This window comes from Coturnix japonica, chromosome 3, assembly GCF_001577835.2.
Source record: "Coturnix japonica isolate 7356 chromosome 3, Coturnix japonica 2.1, whole genome shotgun sequence".
Classification (NCBI taxonomy): Eukaryota; Metazoa; Chordata; class Aves; order Galliformes; family Phasianidae; genus Coturnix; species Coturnix japonica.
This window is the reverse complement of record NC_029518.1, coordinates 11,205,686-11,230,113: the sequence shown is the minus strand read 5'-3', so window position 1 is coordinate 11,230,113 and position 24,428 is coordinate 11,205,686. Positions and strand designations below refer to the sequence as shown.

The following is a 24,428-nucleotide window of genomic DNA, read 5'->3' as shown; positions in this document are numbered from 1 at the left end:
ACAGTTGCTTGGTGAGGATGTTACTTAGTCAGGTGCTTGCACAAAGCAAATCCACTCACAGCCAGGTGGTTAACTCTTTTTCTTCCCCTCCCCAACGAGGGCCAAAAACACAATACTAGGAATGGAACATCTTTCTTATGAGGACAGGCTGAGTGAGCCCAAAGGATTTCATGGTTCTATGATTCTTTACTGTGTAATTTAATGAATAGCTTTTAATGGCATGCAAACTTGTGAATGCTAAGAGCCTAGCACTTAATGTTTCTTGTTGTTTGCAGCAGTTTACATTTCTCTGCCATGAATGTAAGTGTAGATTTAGCAATGCATGAGCCAAACTCTGGCCGAGATGGGAAATATGAGATTTCCTTATCTGAGACACAGAAGTAGAACCAAGGAGATGTTCCCAAACACTGTTCATTATTGATGCCCCATTTTCTCATTAATGCAAAATAATAATAATATGGAGGGACTTCCACTGTGCTAATGGGATTAGCCACCCAAATCTCCTCTGTGTCAGTAGAAGGGCATGTTCTGGTTCTCTGCCCTCACCTTAGTGCTGGATGAGCAAATGAATTATTTGTTAGCTAGTGAAAGTAAAAACTATTTCATATTTGATTTGTTGTTGTCAGTATCACTGAGGGCTTTTCAATCCCTTTTACTTTGCCTTACAGCTCTGAGATACAATTTGAAAAACAGATGGGAAATGTTTCCATATTTTCCCTTTCCAACGCTGGTGATGATCAGTGTTTCAGTTAGCTCTTCATTTCTTCCTGTATAAAGCACTGCCCCATGTCATTTCACCTATCTGTGCTCAACTGTGCAAAATGCTTCCAGAAGAGCACTTTAGAAATGAATACATCTCCCATTAGCACTGATAGCAATGACATGCCTGTGCTGGTGAAGGTTGCTGTGTCATTCATTGTGTTGTCAAGCTGTGCTCCTCTTGAATCACAAGCTGAGAGAAGCACAACTACCTGGTACATCCTTCAGGGTCCAGAAGTGATGCTGTTTCTTGAGACTGTAGCAAAGACAGGGCACAAGGGAGCTTGAAGGGAAGGTGGTCAAAGGCTGTATCAGAGGAGTAGCAGCCATCCTTTACCTGTGCTGAGCAGGGTGCTGGGGGCAGTCAGGCTGTCTGGCCCTCCCTTGTCTTGAGTGACTGAGGCAAAGGTGGCATTGAGTTAAATGAGTGTTCGAGCTGCCCCTTCCTGCTGAGGCTTGCATGTCGCTTCAAATCTGATTCAGTTTTGCTGAAAATTCTTACCTGTAGACTCACTGCTGTTGGTTATTTTTCTAAAATCCCTCTGCATTTGATATCCGCACCAGCGCAAAAACTTCACAGACTATATTCAGGGAGAATAGAAGGAGCAGTGCTGAGCAGAGGTGACCTCTGGTCTAACAAAAATGACTGTGGAATGAGGAACAAATCTGGAGGAAGCCAGTTTTAAACCAAAATTGGGGGGGAGGGGAGTTGAGTTGGGGCTGGGTTGTATATGCACTTTAACTATATGCACAGAGAGCTAGGAGTGATTTATTCACTGTATTGAGCCTGTGAGGCTGCAGGTGTTATCAGCAATGGTGTCCAGATTCTCTGCTCCAAGGGGAGAGGATGCATCTACAGGAAAGAGAAATACAAGTTCAGGAAGATGGAAGTGCAAGGCTCTGGAGATTAATGATGGAAAACTGGCGTCTGTTCGGAGAGAGGAAAGTAAGCAGGAAACAGGAGCCTAAATTAGGCTGCAGCTCCCTAGGCAAAACACTCAGGTTATAAATATTCTGGTAGCATGTAGAGAAGGGCTGGTTGTGCATTTGCTTTCCTTGCAGGGGTGATATCAGTGTGTTATTTGCACTGATATTCTGCTCGGTTGCCAAAGCCAAACAAGTTATCTCAGATGAGCGAGGACATGTGTGGTTTGGCAGCAATGTATGTGAATACAGAGTAAGGCTGCAGCAGGACAGGAGCAGTGGCTTGTGTGTGTTAAATTGTTCAGCTGTGCCCGTGATGACAGTTTTAGAGAACTTTCTCAAAGCAGCAAAATCCTTATACAGGACCACGGGCTCACCTTAAGCTTTCTTATCAAGCTGGTACAAGAACCCCAAAAGTGTGACCTCCACTTCTCCCTAGCCCCAGAGGAGACAGGCAATGGGAAACTGGTGCACGAGGAGAAATGTTTGAGGATCAAATGAGTGGGAGATCTGGGAGCAACAAGGCTGCAGACTTCAGGGAAAGAAAATCTGTGCCAATTCCCAGTTGTGACAGTGCCATTGTTAAGGCTAAAGTCTGTAGCGATCAGGAGGCTTAATTTAAAAGTAAGGCTTTTCATGTTAAACTCCGCTTTTTCTTAATAAATTGATAGCTTCTCAACTAATATTTAGTCAATCAGGACTTTAAACCAGGCTGTATTTGCCCTTGAAAAGATGGTGTGGTCATAAATGCACTGTTATTTTTAGAGTTGAGCTTCACATAGGGAGAACAAGAAAGAGATTAAAGTGTGGCTGGAGAGGTGTTGGGAAAGGGTTCCCAAGGGAAATGTGGGCTGCAAAGGAACCTGGGCCGTGAGAAACCTTCTATCTGTGGTATTACAGTCTTCTTGGTCAGGGCTGGAGACAAATAACCCAAATTAATACCTTACCCATCTCTTTGATACTGTGCTAATCACAGCTGCGTTGGGGAGCAAATGCATTGCTTTCCCTGACCACCATTTTCAGCTTCCATGAAACAATTACCAATTTCTCTTGAATTATGCCTTGAAATGTATCACCTGTTTATGATTATTTTATTTTGAAGAAAATAGGCCATTTGTGCATTTTGAAATAGCCATGTTTTTATTTGATCAGCTACCTAATGAACACTGTGATCTTCCCAAACAGCAATTGCACAACAGGAAAAACAGACTCTGTGAGGAAAAACAGCCTGGATAGCAGTCCAGGCACAGTTCAATTCTGTGAAATCAAAAATCGGATACAATAGTTTAGGTAAATTGAAGCTGAAAGAAAGTAAAATCACTTTGCAGACCTAGGATAAGTGAAAAGTCAATCTGAATATCAAATTGACCCTGCTGCAGGGGAGAACAATTTAGCATGAGGTATTTGCCACTTGTGAATGTGTTTCTTACCCACAGATTAAGTGGTGTGCTCAGGAAAAAATAAATAAAAAAGAAATATTACCAGGAGTTGAATACGAAGTCATGAAAAAATGAGGATCTGGATCCAAGTGCAACCCTCAGATCATTTTGAGATGATGCCTTTCTGGCTATTGGAAAGCAGCACAGTGTAAGCTATGAGACTTTCCTTGATAGGACTGTTCCTTTATGCAGAAATTATACAGCTATCAACACCAATTTTAGCATGGCAGCTCAGGGAAAGCAATAATGAGCACAGGGCAAGTAGGATCGAGTGTGTGAGAAAGGAAGAACAAATACACAAGCGGAAGGACTGGGGAGTCTGTAGTAAGGAGCATATCCTTGTCTCAGTGAAGTTAATGGAATTTTTGTCATTTTCCACAGTGATCTTGTTAGAGAGCGGTGTAGACGAGCAGTACTCCTCAAATGCTCAAATGTCAGGAGAGTTTGGATTCATCACCAATCCCTCTGCCCGGAGACCCAGATCAGAAGTGATTTCATTCATGAAGCCTCTCTGCCAGAGCTCGTTAGTGAAGTAAGTGTTCTCTTTTCTCGTAATAACCTGTTGCAGACATCCCCTGTGCTCTTCAGCTTCTCCTATTCTGTTCATATTCCCTTTGAGCTAAGTGCAGGTCCCTAAAAAGCCAGCCTGTTTTGTTACATTTGCAAGGTAGGAGGCTTCAGACCTGCAGGATGGACGCTGAGCACAAATGTAACAGCTAAATGGCAAGCTAGGGTGGCAGGGACAGGAGCAGGAGATTGTACCTGCTAGTTACCATCGAGTCTCAGGAGAGCTTTGCCAATAAATTCCATTAAAATGAGAGTTTCAGCTTTTAAAACTACAATTCAGTGGCTTGTTACCTTAAATAAGCTAGCAATGACCGTATGTTAGTCTCTGACAGGGCTACATCTGGGTGAAAACCATGCTGAATTATTTATTTTGTCATTAATGTCACACAAACTGCAGTAAGGAGAATTATATGGGCTGCAGAAGTGAACAGCGCTAAGCCTGATTCAAACAAATGGAATTGTTATTCTTCAACACGAGCCATGGGTTGCAGCCTCCTAATGCATCTATGAGAGGAGAAGCGAATGGTAAATCAATGGAAAGGTTCACACCTGACTGACAACCTTTAAATAATGCAAAGGGTCCCTCAGCACATGGCAGGGTTATATAATGCATTAGCATTTGAAGTCAGGGAGACTTGCAGGGAAGTATTTTGGAAGTTTTGCCTTTGTAGCTGTAGAGCTCAAAGAGCCAGAATAACATACCTGGAAAGAGGGATAGAAAACTAAAACTGTGCCTGGGGATTGAGAATGTAAGGATATTTTAATCAGTCTGAGTGAAATTCTGTTGAAAATCATCAGCCTTTGGTAAGCCTGAAAGTGTCTTGTGCTGCATGGTGCAGAGGATACAAGGGCATGGTTCTTTAGTTATGCTTGGGGCAAGGAATGGATCCAATGAGGTGGAACCGGGGCCAGCCTGGGAGTGGGGGTTTGGTCCTCTGGGACATCACTGTAAACCATTTGATGTGTTATTCAGTTGTGGATTCTCAGAACATTTGTAGGGAGGGTCAAGCAGCTTTTTGAGTTTGCGCATGATTTGTCTCTTTTTCCCCTCATCTGAGAGCCAGATAGCATGGCTTATGCAATCTCAAATTCCCCTTTGGAGGGGAAAAGCAGCAAGCAGCAGAAGAGAAAATCATACTTGGTGCATCAAACTCCTGCCTTATGCACTGAGACCCCCAGTGACAGCACATATTGGATGCTACAGGTTAGCTGATAGAGAGGGCCCAGCATGGGCAGATGTCTGTAGAGACAGAGTCACAGGGACATGAGCTTTGAATGCTTTCTGTTGTTTTCTGTGTTCTTAATAATCATGATTTTAGCAAGAAGCCCATTGGTCCTTGCACTGTTCAACCAGGCTTTGGATAATCTGGATGGACGTCTCTTAGCTGTTGAAATAAAATTTAGAATACCCTGGATGTTTACAGCTGTGTTCCCCCCATAAAATGATTGCAAACACAAGCAGAAGGGTGTCATATAGAAACGTATGGCTACAGATTATAGTCACGGTCACCCCTAGCTCTGCATGTCTGTGTGTTGCTTTGCATTCACTGCAGATCTATGCACACTGTCTTGCCCGCAGGCACCTTCTCCCTTTTCTGAATTACGACATGTCTAAGTTTTGCATTTTGGATCTGTTTGCCATCTATGATAGTGAGGAGTCATATATTCTACAGTGACAAACAGCAGACGGCGGAAAGATATTTTAAAAGTTTTCATTTGGCTTCAATGAGGATATATCTGCCAGTTCATGGAGGTCAGGACAGTTTGTTCTTACAGATTGGTCTGGAATAAGATGTGTATTGTAATGGTTAGGCACAGCCTCTGACAGGACAAATCAGTAGTGACTTCTGACATCCAGAAACAGGGTAATGAAGTTAATTGCAGGTATTTTCTCAACAGTAGAAAAGCTTTAATTTAAAAGTATACTGGAGGAAATTCTGCTTGGTTTTGATCAGGAATACTACAAAACAATCTTCTAATCTGATAACATCATTTGTTTTAGCCAGCTTAGACTCTTCTCTGACTTTCTGGAAGGGCTATGCAAAGTCTCTCATCTTTTCCCAGGCTTTCTTCTCTTTCATCTACAATCCACCAGTCTCTTCACTTGATTCCATTCTCCCAGCTGCACACTCTTAAGTTTACGTTTGATTTTGGTGCCTCCAGGCTGTGGGATAGATGGTAAGCACAGCACCAGCAGTGGAGAGCTGAGTCTCTTGACCTTTTCAGTAGCCCTCTGTTTGATGGGATGAAGCAGCAGATGACAGAAGCAGGACTACCTGGATGAAAATTGAGAGCAGCTCTGTTTATTCTAACTATGAATTCTATGTGGCAGCTTAAAATTTCTCTCCACTAGCAGCTGCCTTTCACTAGATTTGATTGTTGTTTGATTGGTTGAATCTGACTGTTATTTGTTTTCCTCCTAATTTCTATGTCACTGAGTGTACACATCACACACCACTAACAGATATTTTGATGTTTACTCTTTCTGTCCCCCCAAAGTCACAGATAGAAGCAGCATTGACGGAGGGGTAGGAGTGGCCCATAGAAACCTGTTGGAAATGCTCTAGAAGGTGAGGACTTCAGAAATTTAACATACAGTGTGAACAGCAGGCATTTAGTAATTTTTGCTGGGGAACAAGGCTACTTTTGATTTAATTCTGTCCCATGAACCTCAGACAGAGTTACTGCTTCAGTTCCTCAGCTCAAGTAAGGCTTGTAGTAGAGAACTGACTCAATAGTCTTATGCGTGCCATGCTGTTATGAGCCACCTGTATGGAATGAACCTGAGGATATGGCTGCATTACAGTAGGTAAAGCTACTGTAGGTTTTGATCTTGCTCTAGTGCTGTTACTTTCTGGAGGAATTATTCAATATTCATTCAGCGATTCATTTTCCTTTCCAATAGAAAATCCTGTTTGCCATAGCAATACCAGCAGGGACTCTGCTTCTCAAGTACAAAGCTCTCTCCTGCAGATGCACATTAGGATGTAAGTTGAACTTCAGAAATGTGTTTTATGGCAGGAAGCTTCTATGGTATAATAAGATGACAAATAAGGTATGCTATGAGCTCATTAACTGAGACTCTTGTAGTCCTCATCCGTTATGCTTTGGCTTCTCCTGTTGTTTTCCTTTTCTTTTGTCTATTCGTGCACTTTTGTTTAACTTAAAAAAAAAAAAAAAAGATTTTCTTGAGAAAGAAAAGGTTACAGGTGTGTAGATATATAAGGCTATTTTTAGCGTGCTGTTTCAACCATAGTTGAAAACAGCTGAAGGTGAAAGTGAATTCAGGCTGCTTCAGTGTTGGGGTGATGCAGACTGAACAGCTGCCAGATGCTTGCCTGGGATCTCTGCAGAATTTGCAGCCAGCAATCTAGTCTGCTTCTCAAGGAGAGTCATGTTAGAAAGAAGCAGATGATCCACCATCATCTGACCAATCTCCTTTTGGTTTCTTTTGTGGAAATATTGCTTCTGTTGCAAAAGTCACAAAGGTTCCTGCTCCAAAACCTGCTGCTTCCTCATCGATTGATACAAAGCATCTGCTATCTGTGCTGCTAGCTGGTAGATCCCAATTGTGATGTCCTGGCTTGGAATTTGGGGGGCTGATGACCAGATATTGGAGTACTTTGCTTGCTCTGAGGAAACACGCATTCCTCACCCAGGTGTCACCTGCCTGGAGCAGCTACATAGACTAACAACAGCTACCAAGGTAACCAAACCAAGGTAAATCCACTGAATAAACGTTTACATGAAAGAATGGGATACAGACAGTATGACCACATTAGACCAAAATCATACCAAAAAAACCCTAAAAAATGAATCCCGAGTCCCGACACCTTTATGAAAGTCTTAGCCAGTAAAGCTCCAAAGCAAATCATAATCCGGTAATTGGTGCTTTCTGCACCACCAGTTCTGTTTCTTGAAGCAGTAAATTCATCTTTGCATCTCTGTTTTAGAGAAAACCTCAGGGTCCTGCCTGCCTTTGCTAAAGCGTGAGTAACAGCAACAGAGGATGGCAATGCCTCAGCATCTCCTTGGGCAGCATAGGCAGCAGACCTTATGCAAGGTCTTATGGGATGCTCTGATACAAAAAGAAAAGGGAAAAAAAAAAAGTCATTATTTCTGCTTCATTTGTTATCAGCACATAAAGGTAAGACAGTATAAGGCAGTGTTAGAAGAGGAGTTAGGCAACTTCCCAGTGTTAGCACATTAGTCACCCTCCACACACTAAAGCAAAGGTCAGGGCAGGATTTACGTGGAGTCTGAGAGGAAAGAAGAAGCAGGTAAGCCCTGCTTAGTGGAGAGTCTTCTTTGCTGCCCTGAGGGTTGTCAATGACACATTTCATTTTGCAGATACTGGCAGTTATAAGAGTGAGGGCAGGATTCAGGATAAGTTGTCAGCCCATCCTTATTCTGAAATTGATGGAGAACAGTGGTCTGGAGTAGGGCTTGCTATTAGAAGTGTATGTTGGCTTGAGCAGGCCTTGTTCTGGGAGGAATGGTCTAGTTATATTCAGTGTTACCGCTGTCTGAGGTTAGGTTAAGAATTGCTTCAGAGTTTGTGGTGGGTCAGAGGAGTCTGAATAACATTTATGCAGTGTACGGGTTTGGGTTTGTTATTTTTTGCAAAGAATAAGATGGAGCAGCATGCGAGGGAATGTTTACGGAGGAGGGAAGTGAGTTCAGAATGCAGAGACAAAATGCAGGCAGAGCATTTCATTTGCTCAGCAAATCTTCCAAATCAATTTCAGACTGAAGGGTGCAGCTTCATCTTGTAGTCAAAACTATTTTGAAATCCACTCTTTTTCTCTCTGCTGCTGCTGGGGATCCAACTGTGTAATGATGGCTCAGTTTCATCTGCATTATTTTGGGAGCCAACAGTACTCCACAGCTTATTACTGTAGGACGGCTAAAGAAAGTTCTTTTCATTTGTATTCTAAATTCAGCTTCCCTGTCTGCAAGTACTCTGCTCTGGCATTAATACTTGTAAGACAAATAAAATAACAAAATTTGTACCTTTTGATTATGATTTAATGATTTTCTCTGTGTGATAATGGTCCCTGGAAGAGGCACAAGGTATAGGGATAGCTAGGTCCCGGAAGAGATCAAAGTTGGCTCTCCTAAAGTCCAGGGTAGCAATCCTACCCTTTGCTTTGCTTCTTCCCCTCAGGATCTTGAACTCCACTATCTCATGGTCACTACAACCCAAGCTGCCCCCAACCTTTACTTCCTTAACAAGTCCTTCCTTGTTAGTGAGAATAAGGTCCAGTAACACCCTTCCCCTCACTGGTTCCTCCACCACTTGCATCAGATGGTGCCCATCTATGTTGCAGCTCTGTTGCTTTCCCTGTGCAGGAAAATGCAGAGCCCCAGTTACAGCTTAGGGTATAGCTGCCTGTGTTCCCATGGTCCCTCCCCATGCTGCTGCACTGCTTTTCTTCTTGATGGGAAGAGTAATATTTTGTGACAAAGGTAGGGTTTTGTGACAGCAGCAGCAGAAACTGCTCTCCTTTCTGACTAGTCCTCTTGGAAAGATCTTTTAGGTCTAACTATCCAGGGGCTAAAATCAGTGCAGGACTTAACCAACGTGCCTTGGCTATTTGGATAAAATAGCCTAGTTCTGATTAGGTAAGGAATCATAAGATAAAGGGATTTCTTTTTCTCAGAACCGGGCATAGAATAGCAATGAAAAAAGCTGGATCAAATAGCCAAAGCCAGTATCTTCCCCCTCAGGCTTTCTTTCAGTTCCTTTGTAGCACATCAACTTAAAAGAGACTTAAACTCCGCTTTCTGAAGGTTGTAGATTGGGAGGTGAAAGCAGAAAAGAAAAAGGGAGATCGCAACTGCAGCCTCCTAGGAAATGCTGGTAACAACCTATCATCCATCCTCAGAGCTGGGGCTGGCAGTGTTTCTGCCTGTCCTTGTTCCTGTTGGTCTTTATCTAAATTATCTGCTGGCACATCCAAAAGGTGATGATGGTATGTGACACTGGGTGTGATGAGGTGTCTGCAGTGCGTTTCCCCTCTCTTAGTACTTGGGGAGGCTGCATGGGTAGAAGTAGGGGGGAAAGTGCTTTTTTGCTATGTTTTGTTCCTGATGTGTTAATCCTTTCCTGCTCACTGTGCTGTTCAGTCTGTGGGTCTGCAGATATACCTGTGCTTATTGTGCCAGCTTATTGCTTAAGGTATTTTGGTATCAAAAGTGGAGCACTGGTACAAAAAGCTGATTTTAATGTCCCCCTTATGTTAAGGAGCTATTCCCACTGAATGCCACAGAGATCTGTGCACCTGTTCCCCCCAGACAGGAAGAAACAACAGCCTTGAGTCTTCTGCTTCTGTGTTAGTTTGCTGTACAGTACCCAAAATACATGGGAGAGAACAACACAAATATTCTTACAGGTGTGACAACAAAAAAATAGAAAAAAATAAATCCCTCAAAGGGAAAAAGAAGGAGGGGGAATCAAAGAAGGAAGACTCAGATATTCTGTCAGGTATGTTTGTGTTGTTTGTTTTTTCAAAGGTTTTGTGAAAATGCACTTACTTAAAAGGAAAATTTGTTTTATTAACTTCTCTGTAGAATTAATATTCGCCCATAGAAAATGCAGCCTCCTCTAATTTTGGCTGTTTATCTCTCTTCATTTTGTGTGCATGTGTGTGAGTGAAATCTTGTACCCACTGAGCTTCCATAAAATTATATGATGCCTGGGTCCCTTACATCCTGTGTTCAGCACAAAGCAGGAACCCGAATGCTGCAGCTGGATGCACGATTGCTGATGTCCAGAATATCTGATGTGATATATGACTTGAAGAGGAGCAACGTTTTCTTCAGTAAAAGAGGTGAAATAAAAGGGTAAGTTTTAAAAGGTGAGTTTTCTTGCCTTCCTGCACACACACAAAACCGAAGGGCTCCCAGAGGAGAAGATACATAAATGAGCAAATGTTAATTGCTGAATGTCTCATTGATCACCACACAAGTGATGTGGATAGGTTGCTACTGAGGGGATTTGGGTTTATACAGGCTTTCTCCTTAGGGAACGTTTTCCCCAATTCTTGTCAGTGTTTCCCAGTAATGGGGTATGCTGCACGAAAAGCCCTACAGCCCTTATTTTATGCTGTAAAATAAATGTCCCCTGCTGTCCCAGTGGTGTTACAGGACATATCCTATGGGATAGCTATGTCCCTGTGTTTCCTGAGTTGGTGTTTTTCTATTTCTACTGAGCAAAAGGTACCAGGAACCACTGTCACCTCCTAGAGTGCCATTCCTGAACATGGGGATAGAACAGCCCCAGGTGAGATAGCAGTCAGCCATACCATCACCAATTGAGAAGCACAGAGCCACCCTTATCACTGCTCTCCTTGGCAGTGAATCCTTCTTCTTGTTTAAATGCCCCACACTTGCACAGGCGTCTATTGCTCTGGTCCTGATGTGATGCATGCTTAATGAGCTCTCCTGCAAAGAACACAGGGAGCTCAGCAGCCTTCAGCAGAGGCCACAAAGCTTGTTATTATATCTGTAATTGTGTGGGTTTTTTTGTTGGTGGTTTTTTTTTCCCATTTCTTTTTTACTATGCAGAGAGAAACATACTGGTGTTCCAAGCAGTAGTGACAGGATGATCCTGAATGAACAGAAGATGAATCAGTGGGTGAGCAGTTCCCTTAAGAGTACAAAGATGTTAAATTAGTTGAGTCTTGTACTGCTTTGAAGTTCACAGACATGACATTTTGGTGTTTTTATCACGTCTTTGCGTGTTTGAGCTACTGCTTAGTGAGGTAGATGCTGTCAAATCCTGATAAAGCAAACTCCGACGTCCTAAAGTCAAACAATGATATAATGCAACACGCAAAAACTATGAGCTGGGTTTGTTTTTTGTCCTTTTTAGTCACTTAGGATATCATTAATGACATCTGAGCATTTAACCACAGGGCTGTCACTGTTGTTTAAAACCAAGCTCAGGTAGTTATTTAGTTAACTCAAAGAGATTAAAAAAATGAAGACAACTCACATTTCCAAAGCTCTATATTTGCAAGGTAGCTTATATTTCACTCTGAAGGTACTTTGCTTTAATGTGCTTTGTCTTTTCCATATTCTGATGGGAAAAAAAAAAAAAAAATCAAATAATTTTGATACTCAATGTTGCAGATGAGATATTGTCTTTTCAGGTAGTGTAATTTCAGCTGTGTATCACAAGGTTTTATCACACTGTCTTGCTTAGGAAAATCCAGTCTTGCTTAGGTTATTTGTGTGCTACATCATTTTGAAGTATTTCAAGACAGTGCACTGTGAAGAGATCATCCGGAGGTGTTTGGCTGCTGTGTTGTAGGCTTCTGCTCTCTCATTGCTATGGGATGCGTGCACCTTCCAGCAGCACACTGAACACCAGGACTAACATCTGCCATGTTTTGTTTGCTTTCACATGCTCCCTCTGGGGGAAATGTATATGCAATGGATTGCCTGGTTTGGGTATGGCTTCTTCCTAAGGGAGTGGTTTGCTTTTATTTGTTTGGTGGTTTTGTTTTATTTTAATTTTCAAATCTGATTTGATTTCTTTGTAAGAAAGATTCATTCTTCTGCATTTCAGTGAGAAAAGGCAAAATGGATGAAATACACAGAGTGGTACCTGGAGAGGTTTGGAAATGTCCGTGTGCGTGGAGGGGGGTGTTCAGTTTTGTTGGTAATTCCTTCAGATTAGTCTGAACTTGGTAGGGATTTCTGTGCCAGAGGAGCTACAGTGCGAGAGCTCTGGGCTTGGATTCAGGCTCGCTGCAGAGGTCTGTGGCTGCCCAAAGGGAGATTTTCTGTCTGACAAACTGCAGCAGTGCGATGCAGCAAAGCAGGATCTGAGCAGGATCGCTCTGCCTGTGTCCTGCCTATGGGTGGTGTGTGGAGCTGGGGAGGAAGGGCTGTGTTACCACAGAGGTGGCAGATGTGCTTTGGGGCTGCAGGTCTCTATGCAGGAAGGGCTAACTTCAATTTTCTGGAAGCCTGAAACTTCAGCTCTGATGTGTAAATTCATCTCCTGCTAACTCAGATGTCAGTAGCTGCACGCTATCTGCATTGCTAACTATTGTGGTTGCTCACCGTTAACTTATCAAAGGAGATAAAAGGATGTAATTACAAAAAGTTATCTGTCACCAATGCCACTTTTTCAAATGTGACTCATTTTGCAGTGGAATTTAACAGCACCAAACAGACTGAGTGGAGGAGCAAACAGTTTAATTGTCCTTGAAAGTCAAATCAATTTGCCAGGGGACTGAGGAGCTTTCATGGGGTCAGTGTTGAGCTACTGTGGCCATTGATCATCAAGCTGCACTGGGGTGGTTGGGCCTTCAGTGCTGGTAAATGGATGCTCTCACCTCTAGCAGCAGTATCTTTGTACAGGAGTCATAGCTTTCTCCCTTGAAGGTGACAGTCAGCCAGTGGTGTTGCTGCCTTGTAAAATGGCACAGTGCACAAATTAACCGTTCCTAACTCCGGTGCTGCCTTACTTAGTAAACCAGACATAAATTATGAGTGTCCTTTGTGCATTTCAAGGTCTCAGATGCAGCTGCCAATACACACGGTAGTTGTAGAATGACTAGTGCAGGTATGCTCTAATCAGTTCTGCCAAAAAGACAGTGTATTATGTAAAACAGTTTCTTGCTTCCTAAAATCTCTGTGCAGTGTGCTAAACAAATACCTTCCCAGGATCATCACAGTTTTACTAACATTTCAAATGTTATTTATTTCTCGAAAATTATAGAGTCACAGAACCTCGTGGGTTGGGAGGGACCCAAAGCCCACCCATCCCCAACCCCCCACCAGCTCAGGTTGCCCATGGCCCACCAACCTGGCCTGGAGCACCTCCAGGGATGGGGCACCCACAGCTCTTGGCAGGAGTGCCAGGGCCTCACTGCCCTCCAAGTAAAGAATTCTCACCTATCATGTAATTTATGTCTCCCTCTTTTAGTTTAAAGCCATCCTCCCTGTCCCATGGCTATCAGACCATGTAAAAAGTCGGTCCCCTTCCTGCTTGTAAACTCCCTCTCAAGTACTAGAAGGCTTTAATGAGATCTCCCTGGAGCATTCTCTTCTCCCAGCTGTACAAGCCCAACTCTGTCAGCTTTCCTCATAGGAAAAGTGTTCCAGTCCTGTGACTAGTGCTGTAGTGACTGATTATCTGGAACTGATGGGACAGAGGACTGTGTCAGTGTGGTTATGAGGAAGAATGTGAACACTTTGGATAGGTTTGGATAGGATGAGACTGCCACGGGCAATTCATCCTTACAAACAGACTGGAGAGACAGGAATGAAAGGGATGAAAATAAAGGCCATGCAGGTACAGGCAAAATTTGAGATCAGTCTTAGCATAAGATTAACAAGAAGGCATTAGTTTACACTGGATGGATGAATGGATCTAGAGTAGCTCTTGGCAGCCTCCTCTGTAGGAAGCAGGAAAAGTGACCTCTTGCTTTCTGCCTTCCAGGGGCCAGTAAGGTATTTCCAGGGAAGCTCTACAATTTCCAGCCGGAGGACACACACTGAGCTTGAGCTTATTGCCTTGAACTGACTCCAGTGCGCTCAGGTGTGTGTTGCACAGCTTCTTTGATTGTGCTGTAAACAAGACGGGAAATTGCCAGTTAACTAATCTCAGTCAAAACTTACCCTCACTGAAGTACGAACTGAGCCGCCTGAAACGGGCACCAAATTATCCCTAAGAGTCCCCTGGAGCTTCAGATGCTTCTCATGTGTCCTTCTCTGTGGCGTTTCCACGTGCCTGCTATTTCAGCTGCTATTCACTGCTGCAGAGTCTGAGTCCTCAGGTCAGGGGAGTTTTGTCATTACCATGAGGACAGGCACAGGCTTCAAAAGCTGTTGTTGATTTTCAAATTAAAAAATCCTTATTAGCAGGGGGAATAAAATAAAAAAGTAAAAAAAAAGTTGAAACTTGCAAACAGAAAGCAATGAGAGGAGAATCACGTGCCTTTTGATCGTGATTATGCTTTCAGAAGCATATTGGCATAATGAGGGGATAATTACTAACTATGCTGGGTTCTGTTTTCACACATTTATGACGAATAGGCATGAGAGCGGGCAGGTTGTCACTGATTTGAGGTGAAGCTGTTCAGTCGGCACAAAGGAACCTAAACACCAGTAGGAAACAATTTGGCCTCCATAGTCTGCCTCTATGTTTCCAGTAGGACTAAACTTACTGACCAGCAGCAAAAGCAGATTGTGGAGATGCATCAGCAGTGCCCAGTTGTTGTATGTCTTTGTGACAGTAAAATAGTAAGTGTTAAAATACTAGAAGCTTCAAACCAAGCAGCTGCAGTGTCAAAAAGCGTTGTATCAACTTAGCTGTCTTCTTGCACGTGCACACAGAATATGAAGTCTTTTACCCAAATTTAAAGGGACTTGCACACAGATCCCATGTAGTTCGCCATTACAATGCATCCAGTCCAGAGTAACTTCAGCAGTTAACTGTCTCTTGAGGGACAGCACTGGACAGCAATGTTTCCATGAGAGAAAAAACTTCCAGCACTTGCTCTCACTACAGTCCTTCAATATGGAAAGGCACATCCTCTCTGCAACACTGCTCTCTACAGCCGCATGAAGGGAGGTTGCAATGAGGTGGCTGTTGGCCTCAAGTTGTGCTGGAGGGTGTGAGGGGGTCAGGCTGGATATTAGGAAGAATTTCTTAGAAGGAATGGTGAGGCATTGGAACAGGCTGCCCAGGAAGGTGGTGGAGTCACTGTCCCTGGAAGTGTTTAAGAACCACAGAGATGTAGCAATGAGGGTCATGGATAGTGAGCAATATTGGTGGTACTTGGACAGTTGGACTAGATGATCTTAGTGGTCTTTGCCAACCTTAAGGATTCCATGATGCTCATGTTGCTGCTAAGCACATTTGAAGGCCACTGGAAATCAAGCCCACGCCTCCCTGTAAAACTAGAACCTAATTTTCAGTCATGTAATTAGCCCTGGATAGCCTTAGCATATAACTTGAAATGCATGTTTTCTCTTTATATGGGTTAAAATCACTGAGGCTGACTATTTTCAAGCACGTACATCCCATGATCAGTCTTATAGATTTGCTCCAGATTGTTTTGCTTATTACAATTCCAGGTGGCTATGAGTTAATTAGCAAGCTACGTGTTTCAGGTTGCACTGTAGCTATACAGAAATAAATCACTTTTGAATACAGCGTGTGCAGATACTTGATGATGTGACAGAAATCCTTTTGGCTATCATAGGACAACTGAAATGTATGTATTATTTGTGACCATATGCAGCTTTTCCATTAATTGGCCTCGTCTGGGTTTGAGTTGCAGAGAGTAAGAGGTTTATTCTGTCATTGGTTCTTATTTCTCATGGCCCAATTTTTATTTCCTTAGGTGCCAGGCCAGCCCTTAGATGCTAAAAGTGACACAGTTTGGGTTTGGATATCTGGGAAAGATGGCATAAAGCCAGCAAGACCTTTTGTGGGGAAGGTCTCACCTACATCATTTGACTTTGAGCAGTTAGTTCAGTGCCTCTCAAAGGTTTTCTTCCTGTTCCTCACTCTTGAAGGTCATCTTAGCTCACAGCTGATCTTTGCCTGATGACACTTGGAGGAAGGCAGCCAGAATGCTGGTGGCAGCCATCCCTGGCAATGTGTGATGGATGAAGATTCTGTGCCAAGAGCAAGCAAGAAGCAAAGCATGGACTCTTTGCTCCCACCACCAAATCAGTGAGTCCCTTTGCTCTGGGGTGCCTGAACCTCCTCCAGGGTTACATCCATGCCTGAATCTACTGGCTTTTTCATTCCTCTCTTTTGTCCCTGTGAGGCAAAGTCACAGGGCTGCACTCTTCCCTTGGTGAGCAGTGCTGGTGTCAGGGAAAGAGGAGGATGAAGCAATGCAGGGAGGTTCAGAAGGATCTGTGCAATGATTCTACAGGGGCAGTTTGTCAGTTCAACTTTGTGGACACCAACCTCATCACATTCAAGAGCTCCCAGTGGGTGAACAGAACCAAAGCACAGTAGTAGCATCCATCCATCCTCTCCTGACAGCCAGGTCCCTGTGACCACAAAGGTATGTTTCCAAAGTACTACACAGGGCTTTTTGGTGTTAAATTCTGTTTTCCCAGCATATTTATAGAGACACTGCCCCACTCAATTATTTGAAGCATGGGCTGGGGGGTCATTAGCACAGTTCATAATTTCAGCAGCACGTGTGAACCTTCAGATTTCGTTTGTTGTTTCACCAGAATCATTTACTTCAGCACATCTCTTTTTTATTTAAATTCATTCCCTCCCCCACACACATGCACAGACCTCACAGGGATTTTCATGCATTTAAATGAAAAAGCAGAACAGTTCCCTTGCCTTGTTCACATTATGCAGCATTGCCCTTCTCTGTTCTTATCCTATTTCAGAGCTGTCATGCAAACAAACCCAACTTTAAAAAAAAAAATTAAAAATCATTACAGAGTTATGCATCCTATCAACCTGCTGTCTTGGCTTCTTCTCACTGTATGTGTAAGGAGAAATCCCTTCTCCTGATTGCCCTTCTCTTTCAGGTATATTGACTTATTTTTAAATCTCAAATTCATTATTTCTCTGGTTCCCCAAGATGCTCTGGTCTGCTCTGGTTGCCCAATAAACCACTACTCCCTACCCTACCATGCATAGGTAGTATTACCTATATTACCCTACTTACCCGAGACTAGATGGAACTCTTGTTTTTATTTACATTTTCTTCTTCAGCTAATGTAGATCAGGGCGGGGGAGGGAGGTGATTCTTCTTTTCTGTAAAGTCTGTCCTGTAAAGCATGCTGTGCTGCTAGGACACCCCCTTGTCTTTCTCCACATGAGTGTGCCTCAACGAAGTAGTCATTGCAACTCTTTCCTCCACAATTTCAGTATCTGATTGTCTTCAATATTATTTCTTATTCTTGTGTATCATCTGAGTCAGCTTTTAAGGCAGGCTTAGCCAGAAAACTTCAACATGCGTTAATACAAATTTCATTTATTTATTTATTTGCCAAGCCAGCTCTTATTAGAAATCTTCACCATGCCAGAAAGTTACTCTTTGGGAAGTCTTTTCATGTCCCTGATCAAAATGCAGGGACAGTGGCTTCTGCAAGGTAAGCAGTGTGTGCTCCTGTGTGATTTTCACATAGGCAGTGGGAAAAAAAAAAGTTACCTCTGACAGAATCCAAACACAGAAGTTGCATCCAGCTCTGGGATTTTTCAGAGGGCAGCCCCAGGAAGTATCATTTTTGCTTACTCTCAGCACAAGTACATGGTTCTCATTATTGGTTCTCCTGGGCAACAGCCATAAACCAGGCTCAAACAACTATAAAAAAAAGGGGAAAACAGCAGGGCTGTAATGATCATGACAGCAAGTGGAAGTATGATGGGACAGGGATCAAAAGAGACAGCTACAAATTGCTCCCAAGGAAGTATATATCTTATTCTTACTGCAGCCGAAGCTCTTCTTGGGAAGATGTGGATGTTAGCATAGCTCTGGCAAGGAATTTGTGCTAGCTGCAGATAAGGTAAGAGTGATAGAGCATGGAATAGGTGTGGGACAACAGGTCAAGGCTTTTGCCTGGTCTCTGGTATCCCTCTGATGGCCAAGAGGCTGCCTTTTCTGAGGGAGAGTACATTCTTATAGCAAGAAATGTGGTGGAAAAATAACTACTTTTTTCCTTATTTCTCAAGTCGTGAAAGAGCACATATACGGGTAGAAGGAGAGCAACAATTGATAGGTATGAAAGCAGATCTGCCAGCTTTTGTGCAGAACTTCAAACAGTGAATTTAGACTGCACCATCTTCCCATCTCCCTGGAAAAACTTCCGATGTTCTTGATTTTATCCACACAGGGAGGATGAAATGCTGTAAATCTTAATGATTTGTGGGATGGGGGATATTTCTCGGTTTCCATAAATACGCTAACCTCTTTGTCAGTGCTTTGAATTCATGTTGCATTTTTAAAGTTTCTAAGATTCCATTTTTTTTCCCCCCTTTTATTTCCCATCTCTTCTCATGTGTCTCAGAAGAAGCCAGCCTGCCAAACTGCTCCAGGAAGCTCTTCTGAGATAAAGACATCCATTGCTGTGTACGGTCTGTACTTGTGAAGCAGAACACAAAGCCCCTTTTCCATTTAATCCATATTAATTATCTTGCTTCAGCTCCTCTATACTTTGCACACAGCCCAGGTGCCAAAACATGCGCGGCTGCATTTTGAACAAACAAAAGACTTTCACTGCACACCTGGCAAGTCAACACTCAAAAAAAATTAAATACTGAGGCTCTCCTTGCTTGAAAACTAAATGCCTTGGGACTGTGGACTAAGGCAGATATTTTTAGTGCCATCAATATCTCCTGGAGTTGATATCTCCCAAGACAGATGGTTGTTTCCCACAGAACGTTGTCAAATGTTTGCTCAGCCAAGATCAATTTTGTTCCAAGTCCTTTCCCACCTTCTGGTGAAATACTCTTCACTTGCCAGACAAAAAATTAAAGAAACAGCATGAAACCATGTCACTCTAGAGAACTCTCATCCCCATAGGTCTTCTCTATCCTTTAGCTGTTTGACTGACATCTCTTCCAGTGCCCACATTGGAACAGATGCCCTTGCAGTGGAAAGCATGATGTCAAAACTGAGTGCTGAGGTCTCACACCAAAGGCTGTTTTCCTCTGAGGCCCGAGACAAGTGTCTTCTCAGCCACACTTGCCATTAGATTTCCTAAAACAAAAGAAATCTTGAGGAACTTGGAATTACCTGAAAGAAGGTTGTAGTGGAGTGGGGGGCAGACTCTTCTCCAAGGTAACTAGTAACAGGAAGAGAGGTAATGGCCTTAAGTTGCACCAGGAGAGGGTTATGTTGGATATTAAGAAGAATTTTTTCTCTGAGAGTGGTGATGCATTGGAACAAGCTGCCCAAGGAGGAGGGGGAATCACTATCCCTGAAGGTGTTCAAGAAACTTGGAGATTGGGTACTTAAGGGTATGGTTTATTGGGCAAGGTGGTGATGGTTGGACATTATGACCTTAGAGGTTTTTTCCAATCTTAACAATACTGTGACTCTATGTACATTCTTATGAGAAAATGAGGTGCAAACAGGCATGACCTTGAGGATTAGGCATTGAGAAGAGTCACGGGGAAGATGAGTGACATCCATTACTTAGCAACAATTGCAGATTGTTATTATTATTGATAAGCCCACATGATTTTGGAGCCAGACTCTACTAGAAATCTGTGGGAGCAAAGGACTTTGTAAGGCATGAGACAATGTGTTTACAGTTACGCCCTATGTGTAAAAACTGGCACCGCAGGGAAAAATGTTTCATCTATTCTCCTTGCTGATTGCTATTTTTATCAATGCCTGACTTATGGCTTAAGGAACACAGAGCTGGTGCTTTTCAAAGCCTGAGCTCCCTGACAATGTCTAATTGTTAAGAGCGAGGCATCTTGGCAGCTAGTACCAGCAGTAGCTTCTGAAATCTTATAATGATTCTTTCATGTTGCATTTTTCTTGTCTTGGCTGTTCAGGCTGAAAACTGCTAATACATGGTTGTTTTCTAGCTAGGACACTGGCAATCCTGAATCAGTCAAGCATCTCTCAATCACTTTATATACAATAATAATTCTGATCTCATTTTGTAATGCTAAATCCATTTGAAAATGCTGCAAAATCAAATTCTCTCTTCTGCAAACTGAAAGGTAAATTGGATCATCCAGCAAATTTTTTCCATGTTGCTCCATAATTTTCCCTATTTTGGTTTCATAGGCAAGTGAGGTTCTTATTGGAAGGGAAATCAGCACTATGATACACAAAGATATTTTTTTCTCCTTATTATATTTAGGTTGAGATTGATCTATTCACAGTGGCCTAAGCTCTTAAGGAACCCTATATCCTCAGACCACTTTTATAGAAGAGGACTCTGAATGGGAAAAGCCCGCCAGTCTTAGTATTGTCTCTCCCACTTGGGACCTGCCTGGGGTTCATTAATATTGCAGGTCTGCTTTTTCTTAAGGATTGCCAGTTTCTGATCCATAACTCTTGTAGAGACATCCAGTCTCCCTCCCTCCTGCAAAATGAGCATTTTCACCGTTTTAGAAATAGTGTATGTATCATTGTGAATTACATACACGTGACCAAATGGTTCCTAAGTTGTTGACCTGCAGCAATCACATTTTGTGCAAACCTTCTTGTAAATCTTTTTCTTGTTTGAAATCCAACTGTTGGTGTGGACTTCTTATGGAAACCTATACACTGAAGCATTGTTTGCAGTGCCATACCGGCTTGTGGGTCATGATGATGATTGATCGTTTGGAATAGAGGCAAGTTTGGGATGACTAAATCCCTATTGTCCACGTGAAGACAAATAGAAATAAGAGAAATGCAACAAGTCCATATGGAGAAAGCAGAGACAGGAAAACCAGGCCCATGCAAAAGATTTTTGAGGTTGGAATATTAAGCCTTATTTTGTTTTTTTTACTATTTAATAGCTGACTTCACTCCTGCTCTGAGTAGAGATTTCTTCCAGAGCTGCTTTGAGTTGTAAAACAGCAAGAGTTTTCTTTGTAGGAATATTGATGTGCAAAGGCCATGCTCTCACTGTTGCATATTCCTCAGAAGTTTGTCTCTCAGATGCATTAGTTCATGGAACAAAGGTGGATCATCATAATCATTAAGTTCCAAATCAAATTGGCCATCATGTAAAGGGTCCCCTTGCCTGAAGTAAATCAGAATTGATAATGCATTTTTTATAAACAATGCAGTTAAAGATTAATGAAAGATGCTGAAGTGAATGAAACTAATGTAAATACTGAAGTGGATCTATCTTCCTTTGTTCTTTTCTTACATGATAAAATATAGCACAGAAATCGCCAGGTCAAATTACTTCTCTTGAAAATTAAGCTAGACCTTTTGACTTCAGTATTTTATTCCCATTTACTTCTGTGGAGTTCTACAGTTTATGCCAAAGCTCTGAAACAGACTGTTAGGATATTTGCAAATGTGGCAAGTTCAGGTACGGAACTGCAGTAGTTAAGTTATAAAACCACTTGAAGGTGAGCAGAGCAATTACAGAGAGCATTTATGAATATTTTAAAAGATTTTGTAGTTTCCTAATTCTACTTCATGACCAAGGCTGAGCAGGTTTAATAGCTAGTACGGTGTTTTACTTGCTAGTCCCTTTGAAGTGATGCTGGCCAAAGGCTGTGTGGGCTGTAATGGGGATCTCCCAGCCACAGCCTGCAAGGCTGCTATCCCACCTAGTGGCTGCCAGCTCACCCTTCACAAAAAGCAGTTTTTCCCATGACGTTGGTGAAACAATTCTCTGCATGAAGACTTTGAAGTGCTATGCCAGTTAGCAGCGGAGATGCCTCTGCATTGCTTATTTGTGGTCAAACGCACGTGTTTGCTGTAACTATGTTACACCAGGTTCACTCTCAGATGGGTGTCTGCATCATCTAAATTCACACAGCAGAGATAGATGCCTGTCTTATACAATCAGCTTTCCAGTGGTTCTCTGTATCACTCTTCATACATTTTTATCTGTCCCCCAACTTAGGCACGTTGTGGGATCAGCCCAAGTTCCCCCAGATCCCTGATGGCAGCTGCAGCAATGAGTTTTGTCTTTCTGCTGACTGTAATTGCATGTCCATGATACACCTACATGCTGTCTTCACCATCAGCCCAACTTCTCTCTGACTAAAGCTAAAATTGCCATTGTCATACAACACAGAGAGGATCCGGGCAATGTTCTTCTGTTAAAAATACTATTAAAAAATGCTTTTGAAGAATTTATACTGCTAATCTCATCAAAACATATGGAAAAAAAAATCCATTGAAGTATATTTTGATGATAACAGGGAGAATGAAGACTTGCTGAAGTGCTGCAAGAAGCTTCATCTTATTCCAGAAATAACATCTACACTAAATCTTCAAGGTGGAGTTCACCTGTGAAATTCTTTATGGCTTCCTTCCATCTTTGTTCTTTCTATCTCTGTGCTAAATTTTACTCTGTTACGACCTTCAAGAAATTGTTTTCTTGACAAAAGAAATGAGCTCTCTGCCCTCTTAATCCTTTAAGTCCCTGCAGTCCTTAGGTGTATGCATGGGCCACGCTGACTGGATGGTCCAACTGTTGTCTCTCGTAGTCATAGAACCTCTTATTTACTTTCACAGTATTTTCCCCTTCTTTTGGGGTTGGCCTTGCTTTGTGAGACTAAAGAACCAAAAGGTGAGGGCAACAGAAGCTCCCAGTGCCTAAAGAGCTTCTGCTGTTCTCTGCAGAGCAGAGATGTAATAATGAAGGTCACTCCAATGATTTAATGATGATTCTATGGAATAATAAAATAAAGGTCTGTAAGAATCATTTATTTGCATATCCAAAATAAGTGGGGAAAAAATACATAAGCCTGACCAACACCTTTACAAAATAGTCCTCAGTATTTAATTTCTTCTTCACTGAGTAAAACATAGGACACAGAGTTACCTTGTCTAAGTGACATTTATTTAAATGAAAGCATTCCAACCTGTGCTGTCCTCCCCGGGTACTGGAAGCAATTTTTTCCTAGAGAAGTGAAAAAGTCACAGAAAACTTGACAGAAACTTTGATTTTCTTTTTCTCTGCTGTATTTTATATATATTTATATATGTGTATACAATAATTTGGTGATAAAATGCACTTACCATCAATACTGTGCTCAATCTAACTGTCAGCTTGTTCATGCAGAAAAGCTACAGCTCCTTTCTCCTTGAGCTGCTTGCTGCATGCAGCTTGGGAAACCGTTTCCCTGGGTCCCTAATTAGCTGCCTACCTGAGCTGTCTTCTCAAACCTGATTAGAAATCTGTCATTCCCTTCATATGTCTCCCTGCCTGCTGCTGTGCCTTGATTTACATTTCTAGTAGAGCCTTTTGCAAGCAGTCTGCCTGCCTGATCGGAGCAGGGAAAGATTTGCAGGGCCATGTAGGGTGCAAGGGTTCTGCTGAAGCTCCTCCATCCTCTGACCATTGAGACATTTTGTGTCCTGCTCTCCTGGCTGCAGGATGCTCGCGCAGTCTGCACTGAGCAGGATTCCTCATAGCACAACAGTACCTGCTGCAGTGTCTGGGCTGAAGCAGAGAAGCAGAGCTGAGTACAGTGCTGTTTTCCCCACCAGAGCACAGGCATCTGTGGACAATAAATAAATAAATAAATAAATAAATAAATCAAGGCAAATAATTTCTCAAGTTTCTACTGCTGTATTTCATAACTTTTGTTATTTAAGTCTTGTGGGCAGCTGCTCAGTATCTGAAACTTATTTCTATAAAGGGAAATTCTGCTAACAAACTCCCACTTAGCTGATGATAGGCTTCTAAAAACAATTGTTTTAATGATGAAGGTTAGTCTTTGTTTATCTGTATACGTATGCACACTAGACTGAGACCTACTCTAATAGCGTCATCTACTGCCTAGTCTGAGAGTATAATGCACAACCTTGAACTTGCAGCAAAGTGTGTCTTTCGTAGTTGACACTGCCCATGTAACAACACACTTGGCCCCATAATTTCAAATAGATAAACTCTCAAATGTAGGAGAAACAGAAGGAAACAGGCAGTAAAGCCCCTGGTGGGAGGAGAAGCTATTCATTTGCAACCCACAGAAGATACAGGAGTGATGGAGCAAAGACAAGACAGAGGAAAAGGACCCACCCTGGAGACTACCAAAGGCAAGGGGAATGTTTGTTTCTCTGTGAACTCAGGAGTTTCCTGTGCTAAAAGGAG

General features: G+C 42.4%; 1 protein-coding gene and 1 long non-coding RNA gene across 3 annotated transcripts in view; both read left to right on the top strand.

Annotated features, from left to right (window-relative positions):
- LOC107310977 overlaps window positions 1-6,774 on the top strand; it is a 41,824-nt gene extending 35,050 nt beyond the window's left edge. The window contains exon 4 of the long non-coding RNA XR_001553811.2: window positions 3,504-6,774. This is a non-coding gene — a long non-coding RNA (uncharacterized LOC107310977). The remainder of the gene's footprint in view (window positions 1-3,503) is intronic.
- A 2,782-nt stretch (window positions 6,775-9,556) lies between these two features.
- Window positions 9,557-24,428, top strand: part of SPTLC3 (serine palmitoyltransferase long chain base subunit 3) — a 189,743-nt gene continuing 174,871 nt past the window's right edge. For both annotated transcript variants that reach the window (XM_015857154.2, XM_015857148.2), the window contains exons 1-2: window positions 9,557-10,176; window positions 10,414-10,535. The gene's annotated coding sequence lies outside the window, so the exon portion shown is untranslated. The remainder of the gene's footprint in view (window positions 10,177-10,413; window positions 10,536-24,428) is intronic.